Genomic DNA, 23,637 nt, shown 5'->3' on the forward strand with positions numbered 1-23,637 from the left:
CGCTCTCGCTCTCTTTCTGCTCTCTCCTCTCTCCTCTCTCTTTGCTCCCAATGTTTCTTCGGACACTTTCAAATAACTTTCATGAATAAGCCATTATAAACACTTATAAGTGTGTATAAATGTTTTATGAATTATTATAAATGTTATATTATAATTCCTGATGCATAGTAAGGAGTATAACAACTATGCATTCTTATAGCTAAGTTGTTATCCATGGCACATTTCGGTCAGTGTGTGTCACATGTTGATGAGGCCGTGCTGCTGAAACACACAAACAGTCGTGAGAAATGTCTGAAATAGGCTATAAAGACAGACAATGTTGTAATCTACCAAAGTGGACAGAAATATAACAAAACTTGCAGTGAGAGTAAACTAGTGTAGCCTATGAAATTGCAGCGGTTCATAACCGCTTCACGAAAAGTGGGCAATTCATGTGATGAGTTTCTATTCTCATACAGTCGTCCTGTCGAAAATGAGAATAGGACAGAGGTGTCGAATCTAACTCTTAGGGATGGTCTTCACGTCGACATCTCTCCAAAGGCTGAATCTCAAGACTCGATATTGTAATGATTAAATTTGTCCCAGTTTTACAGCAGCCATGTACTACATGAGCATTTGGGCTACGTGGAGCGCTGACTTAAATGACCACTTTCTCTGCTCTGTCTGCTCAGCCGCGGGTTCCTCTATTCAGCGGTGAGATTTTCGTAGGTGTCTTTCTTCTGTCTCAATCTCAACGCTTTCGATTGGAGCACCACCAATGCCGATCATTTTTTAACCTGCTGATTTCCATTTGCGCTGCGAGCGCGAGGAAATACGCTACACAGGTAGGTTATAACAAACAAACCGCCCAGTACAGGAATTATAGGGCGACTACCCGAGTTTCAGGAATACGGGCTACATTCACCGATGGACTAACCGAACCAACTGCAGCCACAAGCCTACCAGCGGAGCCAAAACGGGGAGGGGAGAAAAAACAGTTTCAAATCCCTGACGGTTTCCCAAAGGACCCTCGGGAAATCTGACCACTTCTAATTGTGGAAAACTGCTTTGTGGCCGTTACACATGCTTTTGTTACGCACGGTATGAGTGTAAGGACGGTTTTTTAAAGATACCCAGCCGATACCAGGCAGTCACAATACAACCGATCAAACTCCGTCCAACCGGGCGCTGGTGGTATATGGCTGCATGCCTTATCAGAACATATATTTTTGTCGTTTCTTTGGACGTATTTTGAGATTATTTTAAGGAGCTTTGGATATTTAGTTTTTGCGTTGCATGTGAATTGAAAAGAGCCTGGAATTGGCCTCTATATGACTTTTCTATCCTATAGGAATGAGTTGGAGAACGAGAGGAGAGCGACACAAATAAACAACGTGGACTTAACACTATTCATTTTGAGATCATTTCGTTGTGATTTTGGTAGACATTATTAACTCATATTTAAGGCTATGCCTTAAATCCATTTTATAGTTCGTATTAAATAGTTATTAATGTAACGTTTTGTTTTGTACTGGTCACTTTTCCATACGGGGGTCATATGGTGACACTGGAGGGGTTAACACAACTGTTAGGGTCTCAGTCAAGCAGTGACAGAAATAAACGAATCATTATCACCCAAGTCTGCCTTTCCGTGAGTGCCAGCCTCAGTGATGGTCGGAATAGAGATCTAACAAGACATCAACTCTGCTGATGCGACCAGGTACATTTCAAATATCTGTGAAGGTAAGGTCTTACTTAGCCTATACCCATGGCTAGCTGTATGTATTTGCCTTGAACTTGTGATGCTTTTCGTTGTTGTTTCATCTTGGCGTGGAAGACTCAGTCTCCAGACAATGTGTTTGCTGTGTGCATGTTAGCTGTTATTCGTTGTAGACTTTTTTTGACATAAACATGACTTAACGTTATATTTTTTGGAATCTAGCTATGTAGCCTATAAATACAGCGTAGTTCTGTTTTTAGACAACGGTCTACCCCGGGCTCTCCAACCCTGTTCCTGTAGAGTTACCATCCTGTAGGGTTTCACTCCAACCCTGTTCCTGTAGAGTTACCATCCTGTAGGGTTTCACTCCAACCCTGTTCCTGGAGAGTTATCGTCCTGTAGGGTTTCACTCCAACCCTGTTCCTGGAGAGTTATCGTCCTGTAGGGTTTCTCTCCAACCCTGTTCCTGGAGAGTTACCGTCCTGCAGGGTTTCACTCCAACCCTGTTCCTGGAGAGTTACCGTCCTGTAGGGTTTCACTCCAACCCTGTTCCTGGAGAGTTACCGTCCTGTAGGGTTTCACTCCAACCCTGTTCCTGGAGAGTTACCGTCATGTAGGGTTTCACTCCAACCCTGTTCCTGGAGAGTTACCGTCATGTAGGGTTTCACTCCAACCCTGTTCCTGGAGAGTTACCGTCATGTAGGGTTTCACTCCAACCCTGTTCCTGGAGAGTTATCGTCCTGTAGGGTTTCACTCCAACCCTAATCTAGCGCACCTGATTCTAATAATTAGGTGGTTGATAACATGAATCGGGTTAGTTACAACTGGGGTTGGCGTGAAAACCTACAGGAGGGTAGCTCTCCAGGGACAGGGTTGGAGAGACCTGGTACACTAATAATTCAAGTTCAGGTTGTGCTTTGGATTGACATTTAGAGTAATTGACTAATGATTATCTTGAGAGAGAATCTTTGTTTTTACACATTTCATAAAGTGAATTCATCTGGAGGCCTATGCAATCATCTCTTTGTATCACTTGGAGTCACTGTAGTAACTTGGGTTATTGAGTTGCCTTGTTTCCAGTAGCAGGCTGCTGTCCATGGTTCTGAAACACACAAACACGTTTCTAGCGTCCAGCCCCCCGCCCTCTCTCGCTCTCGCTCTCGCTCTCGCTCTCGTTCTCTCTCTGTGTGTGTGTGTGTGTGTGTGTGTGTGTGTGTGTGTGTGTGCATCAGCACACGTACAAGTTAAGCAGGGAGGTTTCATAGTTGAAGTGGTTTGCAGAATGTACCAAACGGCTTAGGGCAGGCTACTGACAACACCTCAGCAGTCTGATCAATCCAAACCAAACTCACTTCCTCCTCCTCCTCCTTGCATGCTCATCTCTCTCAGGCTCACTGTTGCACTGCTCTCCATATAACAGTCCATGTCTGATTCTGTGTTATCATTCAGACCTTATGTGAAAGTGGGACGGCTTGCAGAGAGGTTAGCATGGTCATTGGTAACCATCAAGCTAACACAGAGCTTCAACAGGCACCATCAAGCTAACACAGGGCTACAACAGGCACCATCAAGCTAACACAGGGCTACAACAGGCACCATCAAGCTAACACAGGGCTACAACAGCCACCACCATGCTAACACAGGGCTCCAACAGCCACCACCATGCTAACACAGAGCTACAACAGCCACCACCAAGCTAACACAGGGCTACAACAGGCACCACCAAGCTAACACAGGGCTACAACAGGCACCACCAAGCTAACACAGAGCTACATCACAGGGCTGTGACGTGCACAGGATACAACAGGTGTAAAACATTACACTGAAATTCTTACTTAAAAGCTATGGACGATATAGAAATTGAATTACTAGAACAAGACATTCCCCTTCAAGTCGTCTTTCAGTAACGTGTGGCCCGGCTTCTATTAGTATGTTATTTCTATGAGGAGGCAGGCCTGCACCAGTATGGTCTCCATGTTACAGTAGGCAGGGGACGTCGGACCAAGGTTATGGAGGCAGGCCTGCACCAGTATGGTGTCCATGTTACAGTAGGCAGGGGACGTAGGACCAAGGTTATGGAGGCAGTGTCTGAATTAGCATGACCAGAACCATGTGTGTGTTTAACATTCTGTCATGAAAGACTAGCTTCAGCATGGGGTCAAAGGCCAATGAGGCAGGGTCTGCAGCAGTCACCAGCAGTAATGTCAGCCCTGATGCTGAGGCAAGTCTGTACCAGGGGGAGGGAGGGAGCTATGGACGATATAGAAATTGAATTACTAGAACTGACATTCCTCCTATCTGAGTGGAGAGGAGGAGTAGCGGAGTCTGTAAAGCCCCGATGGCTGCTTGCTCCATGACCCTTCCAACACCCTCGGCCCCCTGGGAACACAGCAATGAGGGAATGTCTGTTTCCTCCCTCCCACCTCCCTCCCTCATGAGAAATCACTCTAAAGCTACACCCCAGCCCCCAGTTCAGTTTCCTTGCCACCCCAACACCCTCCACCCAATTCACAGTTTCTTTGCCACTCCAACACCCTCCACCCAATTCCCATAGTTGGGGAAAGAGACAAAAGACACACACACACACACACACACACACACACACACACACACACACACACACATATTTGGGAATATGATGCTATTTCGGACAGAATCAGTCTTCACATTAGAATCACCAGCCTATAAAGAAAGGGCCTTAATGAAATGGATTCCAAGGCACTGGGAGGTAATGTTCCCCTGTCTGTTTTATGGCTCAGTATGTCACATGGTCTTTGATATGTTCATCATAAAGCTGTAGCCTATATAAAGGATATATTGTATCTCAACCCTTTACAGATATAGGATCTTCATTTAAGCCAGTTTGCTACAACAGGAAATGTGAATTATTATGTGGATTATAATTAATGAACAGTTTTTGTAGGGGTTGATAAACTTTTTGTTACGGCAAATCAAGTATGACATTTTAAAGTGGAAATAACAACCTTTAGAAGCCTTTTTCAACCTTGACTACACTACAAGTTTGCATTTCTTGCTGTGCATGAAAATTCTCAGCAATAAAAGATTGATCAAATTAAGATCCTACATCTGTACTTGGAAATGGTTCCAAGGGATGATGGAGAGGCACTGGGACGCAATGTTATGTTCCCCATTCTACTGTCCTGCATAGGATGCCACATGGATGGTCTTTGTCATGTTCATCATATAGCTGTCAATGCAGGATACATCTCAAGTCATTTCTTGGATGGTTCTTGAATATTTTAATATAAAATGGTAATTTAGCAGACACTTTTATCCAAAGCAACAGTGACAGTGGCAGGTATTCAGTATATGTGAGAATCAAACCCACAAACCTGGTGTTGCCAGCAGCAACACACTAGGCATAGTATAGGAAATCTCAACTCTTCTCTTGGAGGATTTAAATGTATCTTTGTTATTATGATATATAGGCTTAACGGAAGCCATTTGAATGTAAATGTTGTTGAGTGTATGGAGAGGGACACAGCAGGCTACATCCGTCTCTCTGTGTCAGAACGCAGTGGTTAGTCCGTGTCAGTCACTTCTCCTGCGCTCACCACGGCAACACAGAGGCTAACAGCTCAATCATGGCAACAAAGAGGAAAACAGCTCAACCACTGCAACACAGAGGCTAACAGCTCACCACCACAACAAATAGGCAAACAGCTCAGCCACTGCAACACAGAGGCTAACAGCTCACCACCACAACAAATAGGCAAACAGCTCAGCCACTGCAACACAGAGGCTAACAGCTCACCACCACAACAAATAGGCAAACAGCTCAGCCACTGCAACACAGAGGCTAACAGCTCACCACCACAACAAATAGGCAAACAGCTCAGCCACTGCAACACGGAGGCTAACAGCTCGCCACCACAACAAATAGGCAAACAGCTCAGCCACTGCAACACAGAGGCTAACAGCTCACCACCACAACAAATAGGCAAACAGCTCAGCCACTGCAACACAGAGGCTAACAGCTCACCACCACAACAAATAGGCAAACACCTAAGCCACTGCAACACAGAGGCTAACAGCTCACCACCACAACAAATAGGCAAAAAGCTCAGCCACTGCAACACAGAGGCTAACAGCTCACCACCACAACAAATAGGCAAACAGCTCAGCCACTGCAACACAGAGGCTAACAGCTCGCCACCACAACAAATAGGCAAACAGCTCAGCCACTGCAACACAGAGGCTAACAGCTCACCACCACAACAAATAGGCAAACAGCTCAGCCACTGCAACACAGAGGCTAACAGCTCACCACCACAACAAATAGGCAAACAGCTCAGCCACTGCAACACAGAGGCTAACAGCTCACCACCACAACAAATAGGCAAACAGCTCAGCCACTGCAACACAGAGGCAAACAGCTCACCACCACAACAAATAGGCAAACAGCTCAGCCACTGCAACACAGAGGCTAACAGCTCACCACCACAACAAATAGGCAAACAGCTCAGCCACTGCAACACAGAGGCAAACAGCTCACCACCACAACAAATAGGCAAACAGCTCAACCACTGCAACACAGAGGCTAACAGCTCACCACCACAACAAATAGGCAAACAGCTCAGCCACTGCAACACGGAGGCTAACAGCTTACCACCACAACAAATAGGCAAACAGCTCAGCCACTGCAACACAGAGGCTAACAGCTCACCACCACAACAAATAGGCAAACAGCTCAGCCACTGCAACACGGAGGCTAACAGCTCGCCACCACAACAAATAGGCAACAGCTCAGCCACTGCAACACAGAGGCAAACAGCTCACCACCACAACAAATAGGCAAACAGCTCAGCCACTGCAACACGGAGGCTAACAGCTCGCCACCACAACAAATAGGCAAACAGCTCAGCCACTGCAACACAGAGGCAAACAGCTCACCACCACAACAAATAGGCAAACAGCTCAACCACTGCAACACAGAGGCTAACAGCTCACCACCACAACAAATAGGCAAACAGCTCAGCCACTGCAACACAGAGGCTAACAGCTCACCACCACAACAAATAGGCAAACACCTAAGCCACTGCAACACAGAGGCTAACAGCTCACCACCACAACAAATAGGCAAACAGCTCAACCACTGCAACACAGAGGCTAACAGCTCGCCACCACAACAAATAGGCAAACAGCTCAGCCACTGCAACACAGAGGCAAACAGCTCACCACCACAACAAATAGGCAAACAGCTCAGCCACTGCAACACAGAGGCTAACAGCTCACCACCACAACAAATAGGCAAACACCTAAGCCACTGCAACACAGAGGCTAACAGCTCGCCACCACAACAAATAGGCAAACAGCTCAACCACTGCAACACAGAGGCTAACAGCTCACCACCACAACAAATAGGCAAACAGCTCAACCACTGCAACACAGAGGCTAACAGCTCACCACCACAACAAATAGGCAAACAGCTCAACCACTGCAACACAGAGGCTAACAGCTCACCACCACAACAAATAGGCAAACAGCTCAACCACAGCAACACAGAGGCTAACAGCTCACCACCACAACAAATAGGCAAACAGCTCAACCACGGCAACACAGAGGCTAACAGCTCACCACCACAACAAATAGGCAAACAGCTCAACCACGGCAACACAGAGGCTAACAGCTCACCACCACAACAAATAGGCAAACAACGAGAGAGATAGCTAGCACGCCTGAAATAAATGACAAGAAAAAAGACTTGAATGGCAGTCTGCCAAGCCGATGGATGGAGATATAAAAAGATGAAGGGAAAAAGAAAATCAATTATTTTAGCTGCGCTAACTGTACATGTCTGCCCTACAGGAGTCCCTCTGTGGAGAGGAACAGAAAACAACAACACACCAAACACACACCAAACACACACCAAGCACACACCAAACACACACCAAACACACACCAAACACACACCAAGCACACACACACCAAACACATACTAAACACACACCAAGCACATACTAAACACACACCAAACACACACCAAACACACACCAAACACACACCAAGCACATACTAAACACACACCAAGCACACACACACCAAACACATACTAAACACACACCAAGCACATACTAAACACACACCAAGCACACACACACCAAACACATACTAAACACACACTAAACACACACACACCAAACGCACACACACACACCAAACACATACTAAACACACACTAAACACACACACACTAAACACACACACACCAAACTCACACACACCAAACACACACCAAGCACACACACACCAAACACATACTAAACACACACTAAACACACACACACACCAAACGCACACACACACACCAAACTCACACACACCAAACACACACACACACACACACACCAAACACACACCAAGCACACACACACCAAACACATACTAAATACACACTTAACACACACACACACCAAATGCACACACACACACACACACACCAAGCACACACACAACAAACACACACCAAGCACATACTAAACACACACTAAACACACACACACCAAACGCACACACACACACACCAAACACACACCAAACACACACCAAGCACACACACATCAAACACATACTAAACACACACTAAACACACACACACCAAACGCACGCACACACACACACACACACACACACCAAGCACACACACAACAAACACACACCAAGCACATACCAAACACACACCAAACACACACCAAACACACACACACCAAACACACACCAAACACACACCAAGCACGCACCAAACACACACCAAACACAAACCAAACACACACACACCAAACACATACTAAACACACACTAAACACACACACACACACACCAAGCACACACACAACAAACACACGCCAAGCACATACCAAACACACACCAAACACACACCAAACACACACCAAACACACACCAAGCACACACACACCAAGCACACACACACCAAACACACACCAAGCGTGCACCAAACACACACCAAACACAAACCAAACACACACACACCAAACACACACACACAGCAAACACACACCAAGCACGCACCAAAGACACACCAAACACACACCAAACACACACACACACAGCCTGTGCTGTCAAAAAGGCTTTTAATGTAAGTGTTGTAAACAGAAATGAGAGGAGACATGTTTTCCAAAAAAGTAGAATGAAAGAAGTGCTTACTATAGCTCTAACTGTTAATACATGACCTCTGTGGACATTCACTCAGCTTACTGTAGCTCTAACTGTTAATACATGACCTCTGTGGACATTCACTCAGCTTACTGTAGCTCTAACTGTTAATACATGACCTCTGTGGACATTCACTCAGCTTACTATAGCTCTAACTGTTAATACATGACCTCTGTGGACATTCACTCAGCTTACTGTAGCTCTAACTGTTAATACATGACCTCTGTGGACATTCACTCAGCTTACTGTAGCTCTAACTGTTAATACATGACCTCTGTGGACATTCACTCAGCTTACTATAGCTCTAACTGTTAATACATGACCTCTGTGGACATTCACTCAGCTTACTATAGCTCTAACTGTTAATACATGACCTCTGTGGACATTCACTCAGCTTACTATAGCTCTAACTGTTAATACATGACCTCTGTGGACATTCACTCAGCTTACTATAGCTCTAACTGTTAATACATGACCTCTGTGGACATTCACTCAGCTTACTATAGCTCTAACTGTTAATACATGACCTCTGTGGACATTCACTCAGCTTACTGTAGCTCTAACTGTTAATACATGACCTCTGTGGACATTCACTCAGCTTACTATAGCTCTAACTGTTAATACATGACCTCTGTGGACATTCACTCAGCTTACTGTAGCTCTAACTGTTAATACATGACCTCTGTGGACATTCACTCAGCTTACTGTAGCTCTAACTGTTAATACATGACCTCTGTGGACATTCACTCAGCTTACTATAGCTCTAACTGTTAATACATGACCTCTGTGGACATTCACTCAGCTTACTGTAGCTCTAACTGTTAATACATGACCTCTGTGGACATTCACTCAGCTTACTGTAGCTCTAACTGTTAATACATGACCTCTGTGGACATTCACTCAGCTTACTGTAGCTCTAACTGTTAATACATGACCTCTGTGGACATTCACTCAGCTTACTATAGCTCTAACTGTTAATACATGACCTCTGTGGACATTCACTCAGCTTACTATAGCTCTAACTGTTAATACATGACCTCTGTGGACATTCACTCAGCTTACTATAGCTCTAACTGTTAATACATGACCTCTGTGGACATTCACTCAGCTTACTATAGCTCTAACTGTTAATACATGACCTCTGTGGACATTCACTCAGCTTACTATAGCTCTAACTGTTAATACATGACCTCTGTGGACATTCACTCAGCTTACTATAGCTCTAACTGTTAATACATGACCTCTGTGGACATTCACTCAGCTTACTATAGCTCTAACTGTTAATACATGACCTCTGTGGACATTCACTCAGCTTACTGTAGCTCTAACTGTTAATACATGACCTCTGTGGACATTCACTCAGCTTACTGTAGCTCTAACTGTTAATACATGACCTCTGTGGACATTCACTCAGCTTACTGTAGCTCTAACTGTTAATACATGACCTCTGTGGACATTCACTCAGCTTACTATAGCTCTAACTGTTAATACATGACCTCTGTGGACATTCACTCAGCTTACTATAGCTCTAACTGTTAATACATTACCTCTGTGGACATTCACTCAGCTTACTATAGCTCTAACTGTTAATACATGACCTCTGTGGACATTCACTCAGCTTACTATAGCTCTAACTGTTAATACATGACCTCTGTGGACATTCACTCAGCTTACTATAGCTCTAACTGTTAATACATGACCTCTGTGGACATTCACTCAGCTTACTGTAGCTCTAACTGTTAATACATGACCTCTGTGGACATTCACTCAGCTTACTGTAGCTCTAACTGTTAATACATGACCTCTGTGGACATTCACTCAGCTTACTGTAGCTCTAACTGTTAATACATGACCTCTGTGGACATTCACTCAGCTTACTGTAGCTCTAACTGTTAATACATGACCTCTGTGGACATTCACTCAGCTTACTATAGCTCTAACTGTTAATACATGACCTCTGTGGACATTCACTCAGCTTACTATAGCTCTAACTGTTAATACATGACCTCTGTGGACATTCACTCAGCTTACTGTAGCTCTAACTGTTAATACATGACCTCTGTGGACATTCACTCAGCTTACTGTAGCTCTAACTGTTAATACATGACTTCTGTGGACATTCACTCAGCTTACTGTAGCTCTAACTGTTAATACATGACCTCTGTGGACATTCACTCAGCTTACTATAGCTCTAACTGTTAATACATGACCTCTGTGGACATTCACTCAGCTTACTATAGCTCTAACTGTTAATACATGACCTCTGTGGACATTCACTCAGCTTACTATAGCTCTAACTGTTAATACATGACCTCTGTGGACATTCACTCAGCTTACTATAGCTCTAACTGTTAATACATGACCTCTGTGGACATTCACTCAGCTTACTATAGCTCTAACTGTTAATACATGACCTCTGTGGACATTCACTCAGCTTACTATAGCTCTAACTGTTAATACATGACCTCTGTGGACATTCACTCAGCTTACTATAGCTCTAACTGTTAATACATGACCTCTGTGGACATTCACTCAGCTTACTGTAGCTCTAACTGTTAATACATGACCTCTGTGGACATTCACTCAGCTTACTGTAGCTCTAACTGTTAATACATGACCTCTGTGGACATTCACTCAGCTTACTGTAGCTCTAACTGTTAATACATGACCTCTGTGGACATTCACTCAGCTTACTATAGCTCTAACTGTTAATACATGACCTCTGTGGACATTCACTCAGCTTACTATAGCTCTAACTGTTAATACATTACCTCTGTGGACATTCACTCAGCTTACTATAGCTCTAACTGTTAATACATGACCTCTGTGGACATTCACTCAGCTTACTATAGCTCTAACTGTTAATACATGACCTCTGTGGACATTCACTCAGCTTACTATAGCTCTAACTGTTAATACATGACCTCTGTGGACATTCACTCAGCTTACTGTAGCTCTAACTGTTAATACATGACCTCTGTGGACATTCACTCAGCTTACTGTAGCTCTAACTGTTAATACATGACCTCTGTGGACATTCACTCAGCTTACTGTAGCTCTAACTGTTAATACATGACCTCTGTGGACATTCACTCAGCTTACTGTAGCTCTAACTGTTAATACATGACCTCTGTGGACATTCACTCAGCTTACTATAGCTCTAACTGTTAATACATGACCTCTGTGGACATTCACTCAGCTTACTATAGCTCTAACTGTTAATACATGACCTCTGTGGACATTCACTCAGCTTACTATAGCTCTAACTGTTAATACATGACCTCTGTGGACATTCACTCAGCTTACTATAGCTCTAACTGTTAATACATGACCTCTGTGGACATTCACTCAGCTTACTGTAGCTCTAACTGTTAATACATGACCTCTGTGGACATTCACTCAGCTTACTGTAGCTCTAACTGTTAATACATGACCTCTGTGGACATTCACTCAGCTTACTGTAGCTCTAACTGTTAATACATGACCTCTGTGGACATTCACTCAGCTTACTGTAGCTCTAACTGTTAATACATGACCTCTGTGGACATTCACTCAGCTTACTGTAGCTCTAACTGTTAATACATGACCTCTGTGGACATTCACTCAGCTTACTGTAGCTCTAACTGTTAATACATGACCTCTGTGGACATTCACTCAGCTTACTGTAGCTCTAACTGTTAATACATGACCTCTGTGGACATTCACTCAGCTTACTATAGCTCTAACTGTTAATACATGACCTCTGTGGACATTCACTCAGCTTACTATAGCTCTAACTGTTAATACATGACCTCTGTGGACATTCACTCAGCTTACTGTAGCTCTAACTGTTAATACATGACTTCTGTGGACATTCACTCAGCTTACTGTAGCTCTAACTGTTAATACATGACCTCTGTGGACATTCACTCAGCTTACTGTAGCTCTAACTGTTAATACATGACCTCTGTGGACATTCACTCAGCTTACTGTAGCTCTAACTGTTAATACATGACCTCTGTGGACATTCACTCAGCTTACTGTAGCTCTAACTGTTAATACATGACCTCTGTGGACATTCACTCAGCTTACTATAGCTCTAACTGTTAATACATGACCTCTGTGGACATTCACTCAGCTTACTGTAGCTCTAACTGTTAATACATGACCTCTGTGGACATTCACTCAGCTTACTGTAGCTCTAACTGTTAATACATGACCTCTGTGGACATTCACTCAGCTTACTGTAGCTCTAACTGTTAATACATGACCTCTGTGGACATTCACTCAGCTTACTGTAGCTCTAACTGTTAATACATGACCTCTGTGGACATTCACTCAGCTTACTGTAGCTCTAACTGTTAATACATGACCTCTGTGGACATTCACTCAGCTTACTGTAGCTCTAACTGTTAATACATGACCTCTGTGGACATTCACTCAGCTTACTGTAGCTCTAACTGTTAATACATGACCTCTGTGGACATTCACTCAGCTTACTGTAGCTCTAACTGTTAATACATGACCTCTGTGGACATTCACTCAGCTTACTATAGCTCTAACTGTTAATACATGACCTCTGTGGACATTCACTCAGCTTACTATAGCTCTAACTGTTAATACATGACCTCTGTGGACATTCACTCAGCTTACTATAGCTCTAACTGTTAATACATGACCTCTGTGGACATTCACTCAGCTTACTATAGCTCTAACTGTTAATACATGACCTCTGTGGACATTCACTCAGCTTACTATAGCTCTAACTGTTAATACATGACCTCTGTGGACATTCACTCAGCTTACTATAGCTCTAACTGTTAATACATGACCTCTGTGGACATTCACTCAGCTTACTATAGCTCTAACTGTTAATACATGACCTCTGTGGACATTCACTCAGCTTACTGTAGCCACTACCCCGGGTGCCAGTTACAGTATCCTCCTCATGGACAACTGACCATTAGAACAAATGTGCGTCCCAAAATGCACCCTTTTCACAATATCGTGAACTACTTTTGGCCAGGGCCCATAGGGGTCTGGTCAAAAGTAGTTCACTATATAGGGAATAGGCTGAGAACCACCACTGGTGTATATAAGTGAATAATCAACACCAAGAAGACAGTGGAGTGGCACGTAGCACAGACCAATTGTTCAAAGGTTCATGGATGACCAAATCATTCAGTGCCGGACAGTACGTAATCCTGCATGGTGTGTGGTCTCTATACAGATACTCAGTATACGACAACAGCCGTGTCTGTCTGTCTGATAAAGTTTGATTTGATTTGATGGTGATCGATAGTGTTCTTTTGGAATGTTCTCATTCTAGAATGTTGGTGACGTGATTCCATGCAGTGTGCTGGGTTCTGTATATTATATGAGTGATAGATGGTAGTTTGGCAAGATGAGCTCTTCTCATGGAATGTCTCTATCTGTGTGCTTGCAGGGATCTGTACGCTGACATTAAACTGTCCTCTGGGCTGTCTGCTTTCTGGGCAATTGTCTGTGTCTGTGTGCGTGTCTATCTCTCTCTCTCTGTGTGTGGTGTGTGTGTGTGTGTGTGTGTGTGTGTGTGTGTGTGTGTGTGTGTGTGTGTGTCTGTGTCTGTGTCTGTGTGTCTGTGTGTGTGTCTCTCTCTGTGTGTGTGTTTGTGTGTGTGTGTGTGTGTGTCTCTCTCTCTCTGTGTGTGTGTGTGTATATGTGTGTGTATATGTGTGTGTGTGTGTGTGTGTGTGTGTGTGTGTGTGTGTGTGTGTGTGTGTGTGTGTGTGTGTGTGTGTGTGTATGTGTGTGTGTGTGTGTGTGTGTGTGTGTGTGTGTGTGTGTGTGTGTGTGTGTGTATATGTGTGTGTGTGTGTGTGTGTGTGTGTGTGTGTGTGTGTGTGTGTGTGTGTGTGTGTGTGTGTGTGCCAGTCTGCTGACAGTGATGTCAGTTCTGTACTGTGTGCTACTTACCGTTCAATGTTACCTTCCTGTTCAAAGGAAGGCCTTCGGTCACTGTTAGGGTCATTTAAAGGTAAGGACAAGCTAACAAGATTATCATGATGTGATATTGAACCTGGATCGTTTCTCAGAAACCTACTTACTCATACTGTATCATCTTAGTGTGTCCATTGGCTTATATAGGTCAAGTTTGGCAAAGTCAGTGTGTGTGTGTGTGTGTGTGTGTGTGTGTGTGTGTGTGTGTGTGTGTGTGTGTGTGTGTGTGTGTGTGTGTGTGTGTGTGTGTGTGTGTGTGTGTGTGTGTGTGTGTGTGTGTGTGTGTGTATATACAGTTGAAGTCGGAAGTTTACATACACCTTAGCCAAATACCTTTAAACTCAGTTTTTCACAATTCCTGACATTTAATCCAAGTAATAATTCCCTGTCTTAGGTCAGTTAGGATCACCACTTTGTTTTAAGAATGTGAAATGTCAGAATAATAGTAGAGAGAATGATTTATTTCAGCTTTTATTTCTTTCATCACATTCCCAGTGGGTCAGAAGTTTGCATACACTCAATTAGTATTTGGTAGCATTGCCTATGAATTGTTTAACTTGGGTCAAACATTTTGGGTAGCCTTCCACAAGCTGCCCACAATAAGTTGGGTGAATTCTGGCCCATTCCTCCTGACAGAGCTGGTGTAACTGAGTCAGGTTTGTAGGCCTCCTTGCTCGCACACGCTTTTTCAGTTCTGCCCACACATTTTCTATAGGATTGACGTAAGGGCTTTGTGATGACCACTCCAATAACTTGACTTTGTTGTCCATAAGCCATTTTGCCACAACTTTGGAAGTATGCTTGGGGTCATTGTCCATTTGGAAGACCCATTTGCTACCAAGCTTTAACTTCCTGACTGATGTCTTGAGATGTGACTTCAATATATCCACGTAATTTTCCTCCCTCATGATGCCATCTATTTTGTGAAGTGCACCAGTCCCTCCTGCAGCAAAACACCCTCACAACATGATGCTGCCAACCCCGTGCTTCACGGTTGGGATGGTGTTCTTCGGCTTGCAAGCCTCCCCCTTTTTCCTCCAAACATAACGATGGTCATTATGGCCAAACCCTTCTATTTTTCTTTCATCAGACCAGAGGAAAATTCTACAAAAAGTATGATCTTTGTCCCCATGTGCAGTTTCAAACCGTAGTCTGGCTTTTTTATGGCGGTTTTGGAGCAGTGGCTTCTTCCTTTCTGAACGCCATTTCAGGTTATGGTGATATAGGACTCGTTTTACTGTCGATATAGATACTTTGGTACCTGTTTCCTCCAGCATCTTCACAAGGTCCTTTGCTGTTGTTCTGGGATTGATTTGCACTTTTTGCACCAAAGTACATTCATCTCTAGGAGAGAACGGGTCTCCTTCCTGAGTGGTATGACGGCTGCGTGGTTCCATGGTGTTTATACTTGCGTACTATTGTTTGTACAGATGAACGTGGTACCTTCAGGCATTTGGAAATTGCTCCCAAGGATGAACCAGACTTGTGGAGGTCTACAATTGTTTTTCTGAGATCTTGGATGATTTCTTTTGATTTTCCCATGATGTCAAGCAAAGAGGCACTGAGTTTGAAGGTAGGCCTTGAAATACATCCACAGGTACACCTCCAATTGACTCAAATTATGTCAATTAGCCTATCAGAAGCTTCTAAAGCCATGACATCATTTTCTGGAATTTTCCAAGCTGTTTAAAGGCACAGTCAACTTAATGTATGTAAACTTCTGACTCACTGGAATTGTGATACAGTGAATTATAAGTGAAATAATCTGTCTGTAAACAATTGTTGGAAAAATGACTTGTGTCATGCGCAAAGTAGATGTCCTAACCAACTTGCCAAAACTATAGTTTGTTAACAAGAAATTTGTGGAGTGGCTGAAAAACAAGTTTAAATGACTCCAACCAAATTGTATGTGAACTTCTGACTTCAACTGTATTTGTGTTGGTTGTTGTCTGTCTGTACGCATTTCCTGCTCTGCCTGGCAGGTCATTTTAACCCTAAACGCCATCCCTAACCCTCAACCAACCAATCACCATTAGTCTCCCTGATTGGGTTTGATTTCATTGGCCCTGTCTTAAGATCTGGGAAGATGACGGAAAACATTTATGGGAAAATATTAGGATTCTCTGATTGTGTCAAAGAGTACATTTAATTTGATCATTTTTAATACCCTGAGAGTCTGGCTAAGGTTTTTTATTTTATTTTCTGTCTGAATTCAATTTGTTCCGCGACAGTGAATTTTTATAAACAACATGACCAAAAGTATGTGGACACCTCATTCCAAAGATCATGGGCATTAATATGGAGTTGGTCTCCCCTTTGCTGCTATAACAGCCTCCACTCTTCTGGGAAGGCTTTACACTAAATGTTGGAACATTCCTGTGGGGATTTGCTTCCATTCAGCCACAAGAGCGTTAGTGATGTCGGGCACCGATGTTGGGCGATTAGGCCTGGATCACAGTCAGCGTTCCAATTCATCCCAAAGGAGTTTGATGGGGTTGAGGTCAGGGCTCTGTGCAGGCTCGTCAAGTTCTTCCACGCTGATCTTCACAAACCATTCTGTATGGACCATGCCTTGTGCACAGGGACATTGTCATGCTGAAACAGGAAAGGGCCTTCACCAAACTTTTGCCACAAAGTTGGAAGCACAGAATTGTCTAGAATGTCTTTGTATGCTGTAGCGTTAAGATTTTCCTTCACTGGAACTAAAGGCCCTAGTCCGAACCATGAAAAACAGCCCTAGACTATTATTCCTCCTCCACCAAACTTTACAGTTGTCAATTTACATTCAGGCAGGTAGTGTTCTCCTGGCATCCGCAAAACCCAGATTCGTCCATCAGACTGCCAGATGGTGAAGCATGATTCATCACTCCAGAGAACACGTTTCAACTGCTCCAGAGTCCAATGGCGGCGAGCTTTACACCACTCCAGTCGACACTTGGCATTGCGCATGGTGATCTTAGGCTTGTGTGCGGCTGCTCGGCCATGGGACCCCTTCACGAAGCTCCCGACGAACAGTTATTGTGCTGACGTTGCTTCCAGATGCAGTTTGGAACTCAGTAGTGAGGGTTGCAATCGAGGACATTTTTTACGTGCCTAGCACTTCAGCACTCAGCAGTCCCGTTCTCTTAGCTTGTGTAGCCTACCACTTCGTGGCTGAGCCTTTGTTGCTCCTAGGCGTTTCCACTTCACAATAACAGCACTTACCATTGAGTATGGCAGCTCTAGCAGGGCAGAAATTTGACGAACTGACTTGTTGGAAAGGTGGCATCCTATGACGGTGCCACGTTGAAAGTCACTGAGCTCTTCAATACGGACCATTCTACTGCCCATTTTTGTCTATGGAGATTGCATGGCTGTGTGCTCGATTTTATACACCTGTCAGCAATGGGTATGGCTGAAATAGCCAAATCCACTAATTTGAAGGGGTGTCCGCATACTTTTGTATATATAGTGTATTCTCAGCATCCTGTCTTGGTCTAGTGAATTATTATTTTCAAATCAAATCAAATGTTATTAGTCACATGCGCTGAATACAACAGGTGTAGACCTTACTGTGAAATGCTTGCTTATGAGCCCCTAACCAACAATGCAGTTTAAAAAAAATCCGAGTAAGAATGAGAAATAAAAGTAACAAGTAATTAAAAAGCAGCAGTAAAATAACAATAGCGAGACTATATACAGGGGGTACCAGTACAGAGTCAATCTGCGGGGGCACCGGTTAGTTGAGGTAATATATACATGTAGGTAGAGTTATTAAAGTGACTATGCATAGATGGGGGGGGGGGGGCAATGCAAATATTCAGGAGTCTTATGGCTTGGGGGTAGAAGCTGTTCAGAAGCCTCTTGGACCTAGACTTGGCGCTCCGGTACCGCTTGCCATGCGGCAGCAGAGAGAACAGTCTATGACTAGGGTGGCTGGAGTCTTTGACAATTTTTAGGGCCTTCCTCTGACACCGCCTGGTGTAGAGATCCTGGATGGCAGGAAGCTTGGCCCCAGTGATGTACTGGGCCATACGCATTACCCTCTGTAGTGCCTTGCGGTCGGAGGCCGAGCAGTTGCCATACCAGGCAGTGATGCAACCAGTCAGGATGCTCTCGATGGTTCAGCTATAGAACATTGTGAGGATCTAAGGACCCATGCCAAATCTTTTCAGTCTCCTGAGGGGGAATAGGTTTTGTCGTGCCCTCTTCACGGCTGTCTTGGTGTGCTTGGACCTTGTTCGTTTGTTGGTGATGTGGACACCAAGGATTCTTCTCATCAGCCTGTCCTGGTCCAGTGAATTATTATTATCATCAGCCTGTCCTGGTCCAGTGAATTATTATTATCATCAGCCTGTCCTGGTCCAGTGAATTATTATTATCATCAGCCTGTCCTGGTCCAGTGAATTATTATTATCATCAGCCTGTCCTGGCCCAGTGAATTATTATTATCATCAGCCTGTCCTGGTCCAGTGAATTATTATTATCATCAGCCTGTCCTGGCCCAGTGAATTATTATTATCATCAGCCTGTCCTAGTCCAGTGAATTATTATTATCATCAGCCTGTCCTGGCCCAGTGAATTATTATTATCATCAGCCTGTCCTGGCCCAGTGAATTATTATTATCATCAGCCTGTCCTGGCCCAGTGAATTATTATTATCATCAGCCTGTCCTAGTCCAGTGAATTATTATTATCATCAGCCTGTCCTGGTCCAGTGAATTATTATTATCATCAGCCTGTCCTGGCCCAGTGAATTATTATTATCATCAGCCAGTCCTAGTCCAGTGAATTATTATTATCATCAGCCTGTCCTGGTCCAGTGAATTATTATTATCATCAGCCTGTCCTGGCCCAGTGAATTATTATTATCATCAGCCTGTCCTGGCCCAGTGAATTATTATTATCATCAGCCTGTCCTGGCCCAGTGAATTATTATTATCATCAGCCTGTCCTGGTCCAGTGAATTATTATTATCATCAGCCAGTCCTAGTCCAGTGAATTATTATTATCATCAGCCTGTCCTGGTCCAGTGAATTATTATTATCATCAGCCTGTCCTGGCCCAGTGAATTATTATTATCATCAGCCTGTCCTGGCCCAGTGAATTATTATTATCATCAGCCTGTCCTGGCCCAGTGAATTATTATTATCATCAGCCTGTCCTGGCCCAGTGAATTATTATTATCATCAGCCTGTCCTGGCCCAGTGAATTATTATATTCTCAGCAGCCTGTCCTGGTCCAGTGAATTATTATATTCTCAGCTACCTGTCCTGGTCCAGCATTGGCAAGGCTGTTTGTAAGATGTCTTACAGAGATACAGACAGAGAACTCAGCTTACATTACTGTTGATGGAGGGACACACACACACACACACACCATAATGTAATACGGGACTGGAAGCTTGTTTGCATAGCTATGATTGTCAGGCCCTGTTGCCTGCCTCTGAGATGCTTGTGTATGTTTGTCTAGAAGTCTTTCTCCATAACCCCTCCAGCTAGAGTCATTACTTCCACTATAAGGCTGGTAGGTAGGATTAGAAATGTGCCTTGTGACCACTTATTATACTGTTGATGATTCTTCATGTTATGCTGTTGATGATTCTTGATGTTATACTGTTGATGACTCTTGATGTTATACTGTTGATGATTCTTCATGTTATACTGTTGATGATTCTTCATGTTATGCTATTGATGATTCTTCATGTTACAATGTTGATGATTCTTCATATTATACTGTTGATGATTCTTTATGTTATTCTGTTGATGATTCTTCATGTTATGCTATTGATGATTCTTCATGTTACAATGTTGATGATTCTTCATGTTATACTGTTGATGATTCTAGACTTCATTCTAAACAAGAGCTGTTAGTTATATATAATTAACAGTGTATAGTGAAACTGCACATGTGCACAATGTCTCTTGCATCATATCAAAGAAATGGCCTCTGTATTTGACACCTTCTTGGTTTAGGATGACCATGTCTGCTCTGCTCCAAGTTTAATTAGTGTTAAGTACAGTAAAGAGATAACCTTTGGACTCTGCTCACAATTTTCTCTCAATTAATTATTCCATTAATCGTCTTCTGTCCTGGAGGACGATGCTATGTAGGAACGCAATGTGCTCTAGGTCAGGACAAAGCTTTGGGTAGATGTTGTGTTTTCTGTTTTATCTGTGTGTTGCTTCAGCTGAGTTATACACCATATAGTCTAGGCATCACACCATAGATTGGTTAGCAGTAGCTAGGTGGTGACTGGCAGTAGCTAGGTGGTGACTGGCAGTAGCTAGGTGGTGACTGGCAGTACCTAGGTGGTGACTGGCAGTAGCTAGGTGGTGACTGGCAGTAGCTAGGTGGTGACTGGCAGTAGCTACGTTGAGACTGGCAGTAGCTAGGTGGTGACTGGCAGTAGCTAGGTGGTGACTGGCAGTAGCTAGGTGGTGACTGGCAGTAGCTAGGTGGTGACTGGCAGTAGCTAGGTGGTGACTGGCAGTACCTAGGTGGTGACTGGCAGTAGCTACATTGAGACTGGCAGTGGCTAGGTGGTGACTGGCAGTAGCTAGGTGGTGACTGGCAGTACCTAGGTGGTGACTGGCAGCAGCTACATTGTGACTGGCAGTAGCTAGGTGGTGACTGGCAGTAGCTACATTGTGACTGGCAGTACCTAGGTGGTGACTGGCAGCAGCTACATTGTGACTGGCAGTAGCTAGGTGGTGACTGGCAGTAGCTAGGTGGTGACTGGCAGTAGCTAGGTGGTAACTGGCAGTACCTAGGTGGTGACTGGCAGTAGCTAGGTGGTGACTGGCAGTAGCTACATTGTGACTGGCAGTACCTAGGTGGTGACTGGCAGTAGCTACATTGTGACTGGCAGTAGCTAGGTGGTGACTGGCAGTAGCTACGTTGAGACTGGCAGTAGCTAGGTGGTGACTGGCAGTAGCTAGGTGGTGACTGGCAGTAGCAACATTGTGACTGGTAGTAGCTAGGTGGTGACTGGCAGTACCTAGGTGGTGACTGGCAGTAGCTAGGTGGTGACTGGCAGTAGCTACGTTGAGACTGGCAGTAGCTAGGTGGTGACTGGCAGTAGCTAGGTGGTGACTGGCAGTAGCTACGTTGTGACTGGCAGTAGCTAGGTGGTGACTGGCAGTACCTAGGTGGTGACTGGCAGTAGCTAGGTGGTGACTGGCAGTAGCTAGGTGGTGACTGGCAGTAGCTAGGTGGTGACTGGCAGTAGCTAGGTGGTGACTGGCAGTAGCAACATTGTGACTGGCAGTAGCTAGTTTCAGTCTGTCTCAGTCTGTCTCAGTCTGTCTCAGTCTGTGTTTCAGTCTGTCTCAGTCTGTGTCTCAGTCTGTCTAAGTCTGTTTCAGTCTGCTTAGTCTGTGTTTCAGTCTGTCTAAGTCTGTTTCAGTCTGCTTAGTCTGTGTTTCAGTCTGCCTCAGTCTGTGTTTCAGTCTGTCTCAGTCTGTGTCTCAGTCTGTATCTCAATCTGTGTCTCAGTCTGTATCTCAATCTGTGTCTCAGTCTGTGTCTCAGTCTGTATCTCAGTCTGTGTCTCAGTCTGTGTCTCAGTCTGTGTCTCAGTCTGTATCTCAGTCTGTGTCTCAGTCTGTGTCTCAGTCTGTGTCTCAGTCTGTGTCTCAGTCTGTGTCTCAGTCTGTGTCTGTCTGACTTAGTCGGTGTTTGTCTGTGTCTCAGTCTGTGTCTCAGTCTGTATCTCAGTCTGTGTCTCAGTCTGTGTCTCAGTCTGTCTCTGTAGGATCCTGTGTGTGCGTGCGAGTGCGTGTGTGTGCGCGCATGTGTGTGTGTGCGTGCGTGCGTGTGCGTGCGTGTGATATTTCATGGTTCACCCAACCACGTACAAAATCTGGAACATGCTGAAATCGTAAGCCTGTGTAACAGTTGGTTAACACACTCATGGGCAATTGGGCATATTGTAGCTGTGTCACAGTGTCACTGGCAGCATCATGTTTATCTGGCCCTGTGTTGTCTCTGTCTCTCTGATAAACTTATCCTCCCTCCTTCACTCCATCTCTCTCATTTGTCACCCCCCTCTCCGTGTGCCTCGTCCGATCGCGGTGCGGACTGATGGATCTCTCTCTCTCTCACTCTCTCGGGCGCACTCTCTCTCTCTCTCTTCCTCTTTCTCCCCATCTTCCTCTTTCTCCCAGTCTTTCTCTTTCTCCCCGTCACCTCTCTCTCTCTCTCTTTCTCCCCATCTTTCTCTTTCTCCCCGTCACCTCTCTCTCTCTCTCTCTCCCTGTCTTTCTCTTTCTCCCAGTCTTGTCTCTTTCTCCCCGTCACCTCTCTCTCTCTCTCTCCCTGTCTTTCTCTTTCTCCCAGTCTTGTCTCTTTCTCCCCGTTACCTCTCTCTCTCTCTCTTTCTCCCCATCTTTCTCTTTCTCCCAGTCACCTCTCTCTCTCTCTCTCTCTCTCTCTCTTTCTCCCCATCTTTCTCTTTCTCCCAGTCACCTCTCTCTCTCTCTCATTCTCTTTCTCCCTGTCTTTCTCTTTCTCCCCATCTTTCTCTTTCTCCCAGTCACCTCTCTCTCTCTCTCTCTCTCTCTCTCTCTCTCTCTCTCTTTCTCTTTCTCCCCTGTATTTCTGTCTTTCTCTCTATTTCTCTCTCTCTCCCTGTCACCTCTCTCTCTCCCCTCCCGTCACCTGCCTCCTCTGCCACTCTGCCATGCCAAACAGACGCTGGAGAAGGGATGAGGAGAGAGGAGGGATGATGTGAGGAGGAAAGGGGGGACTGTTGTCTTAGTCATTGTGATGCATCACACACACTTTTCCTCACTCTGGCAACAAGT

At 44.4% G+C, this 23,637-nt stretch overlaps 1 protein-coding gene across 4 annotated transcripts in view; it reads left to right on the top strand.

Moving 5' to 3' along the window:
- Positions 1–608: 608 nt before the first annotated feature.
- Positions 609–23,637, top strand: part of LOC115149421 (protein FAM163B-like) — a 48,993-nt gene continuing 25,964 nt past the window's right edge. For 3 of the 4 annotated variants that reach the window (XR_003866864.1, XR_003866863.1, XM_029692261.1), the window contains exon 1: positions 609–1,722. The gene's annotated coding sequence lies outside the window, so the exon portion shown is untranslated. The remainder of the gene's footprint in view (positions 1,723–23,637) is intronic. The other variant, XM_029692263.1, reaches the window with a different exon arrangement.

The sequence above is a fragment of the Salmo trutta genome, chromosome 15, assembly GCF_901001165.1.
Source record: "Salmo trutta chromosome 15, fSalTru1.1, whole genome shotgun sequence".
In the NCBI taxonomy this organism is placed as follows: domain Eukaryota; kingdom Metazoa; phylum Chordata; class Actinopteri; order Salmoniformes; family Salmonidae; genus Salmo; species Salmo trutta.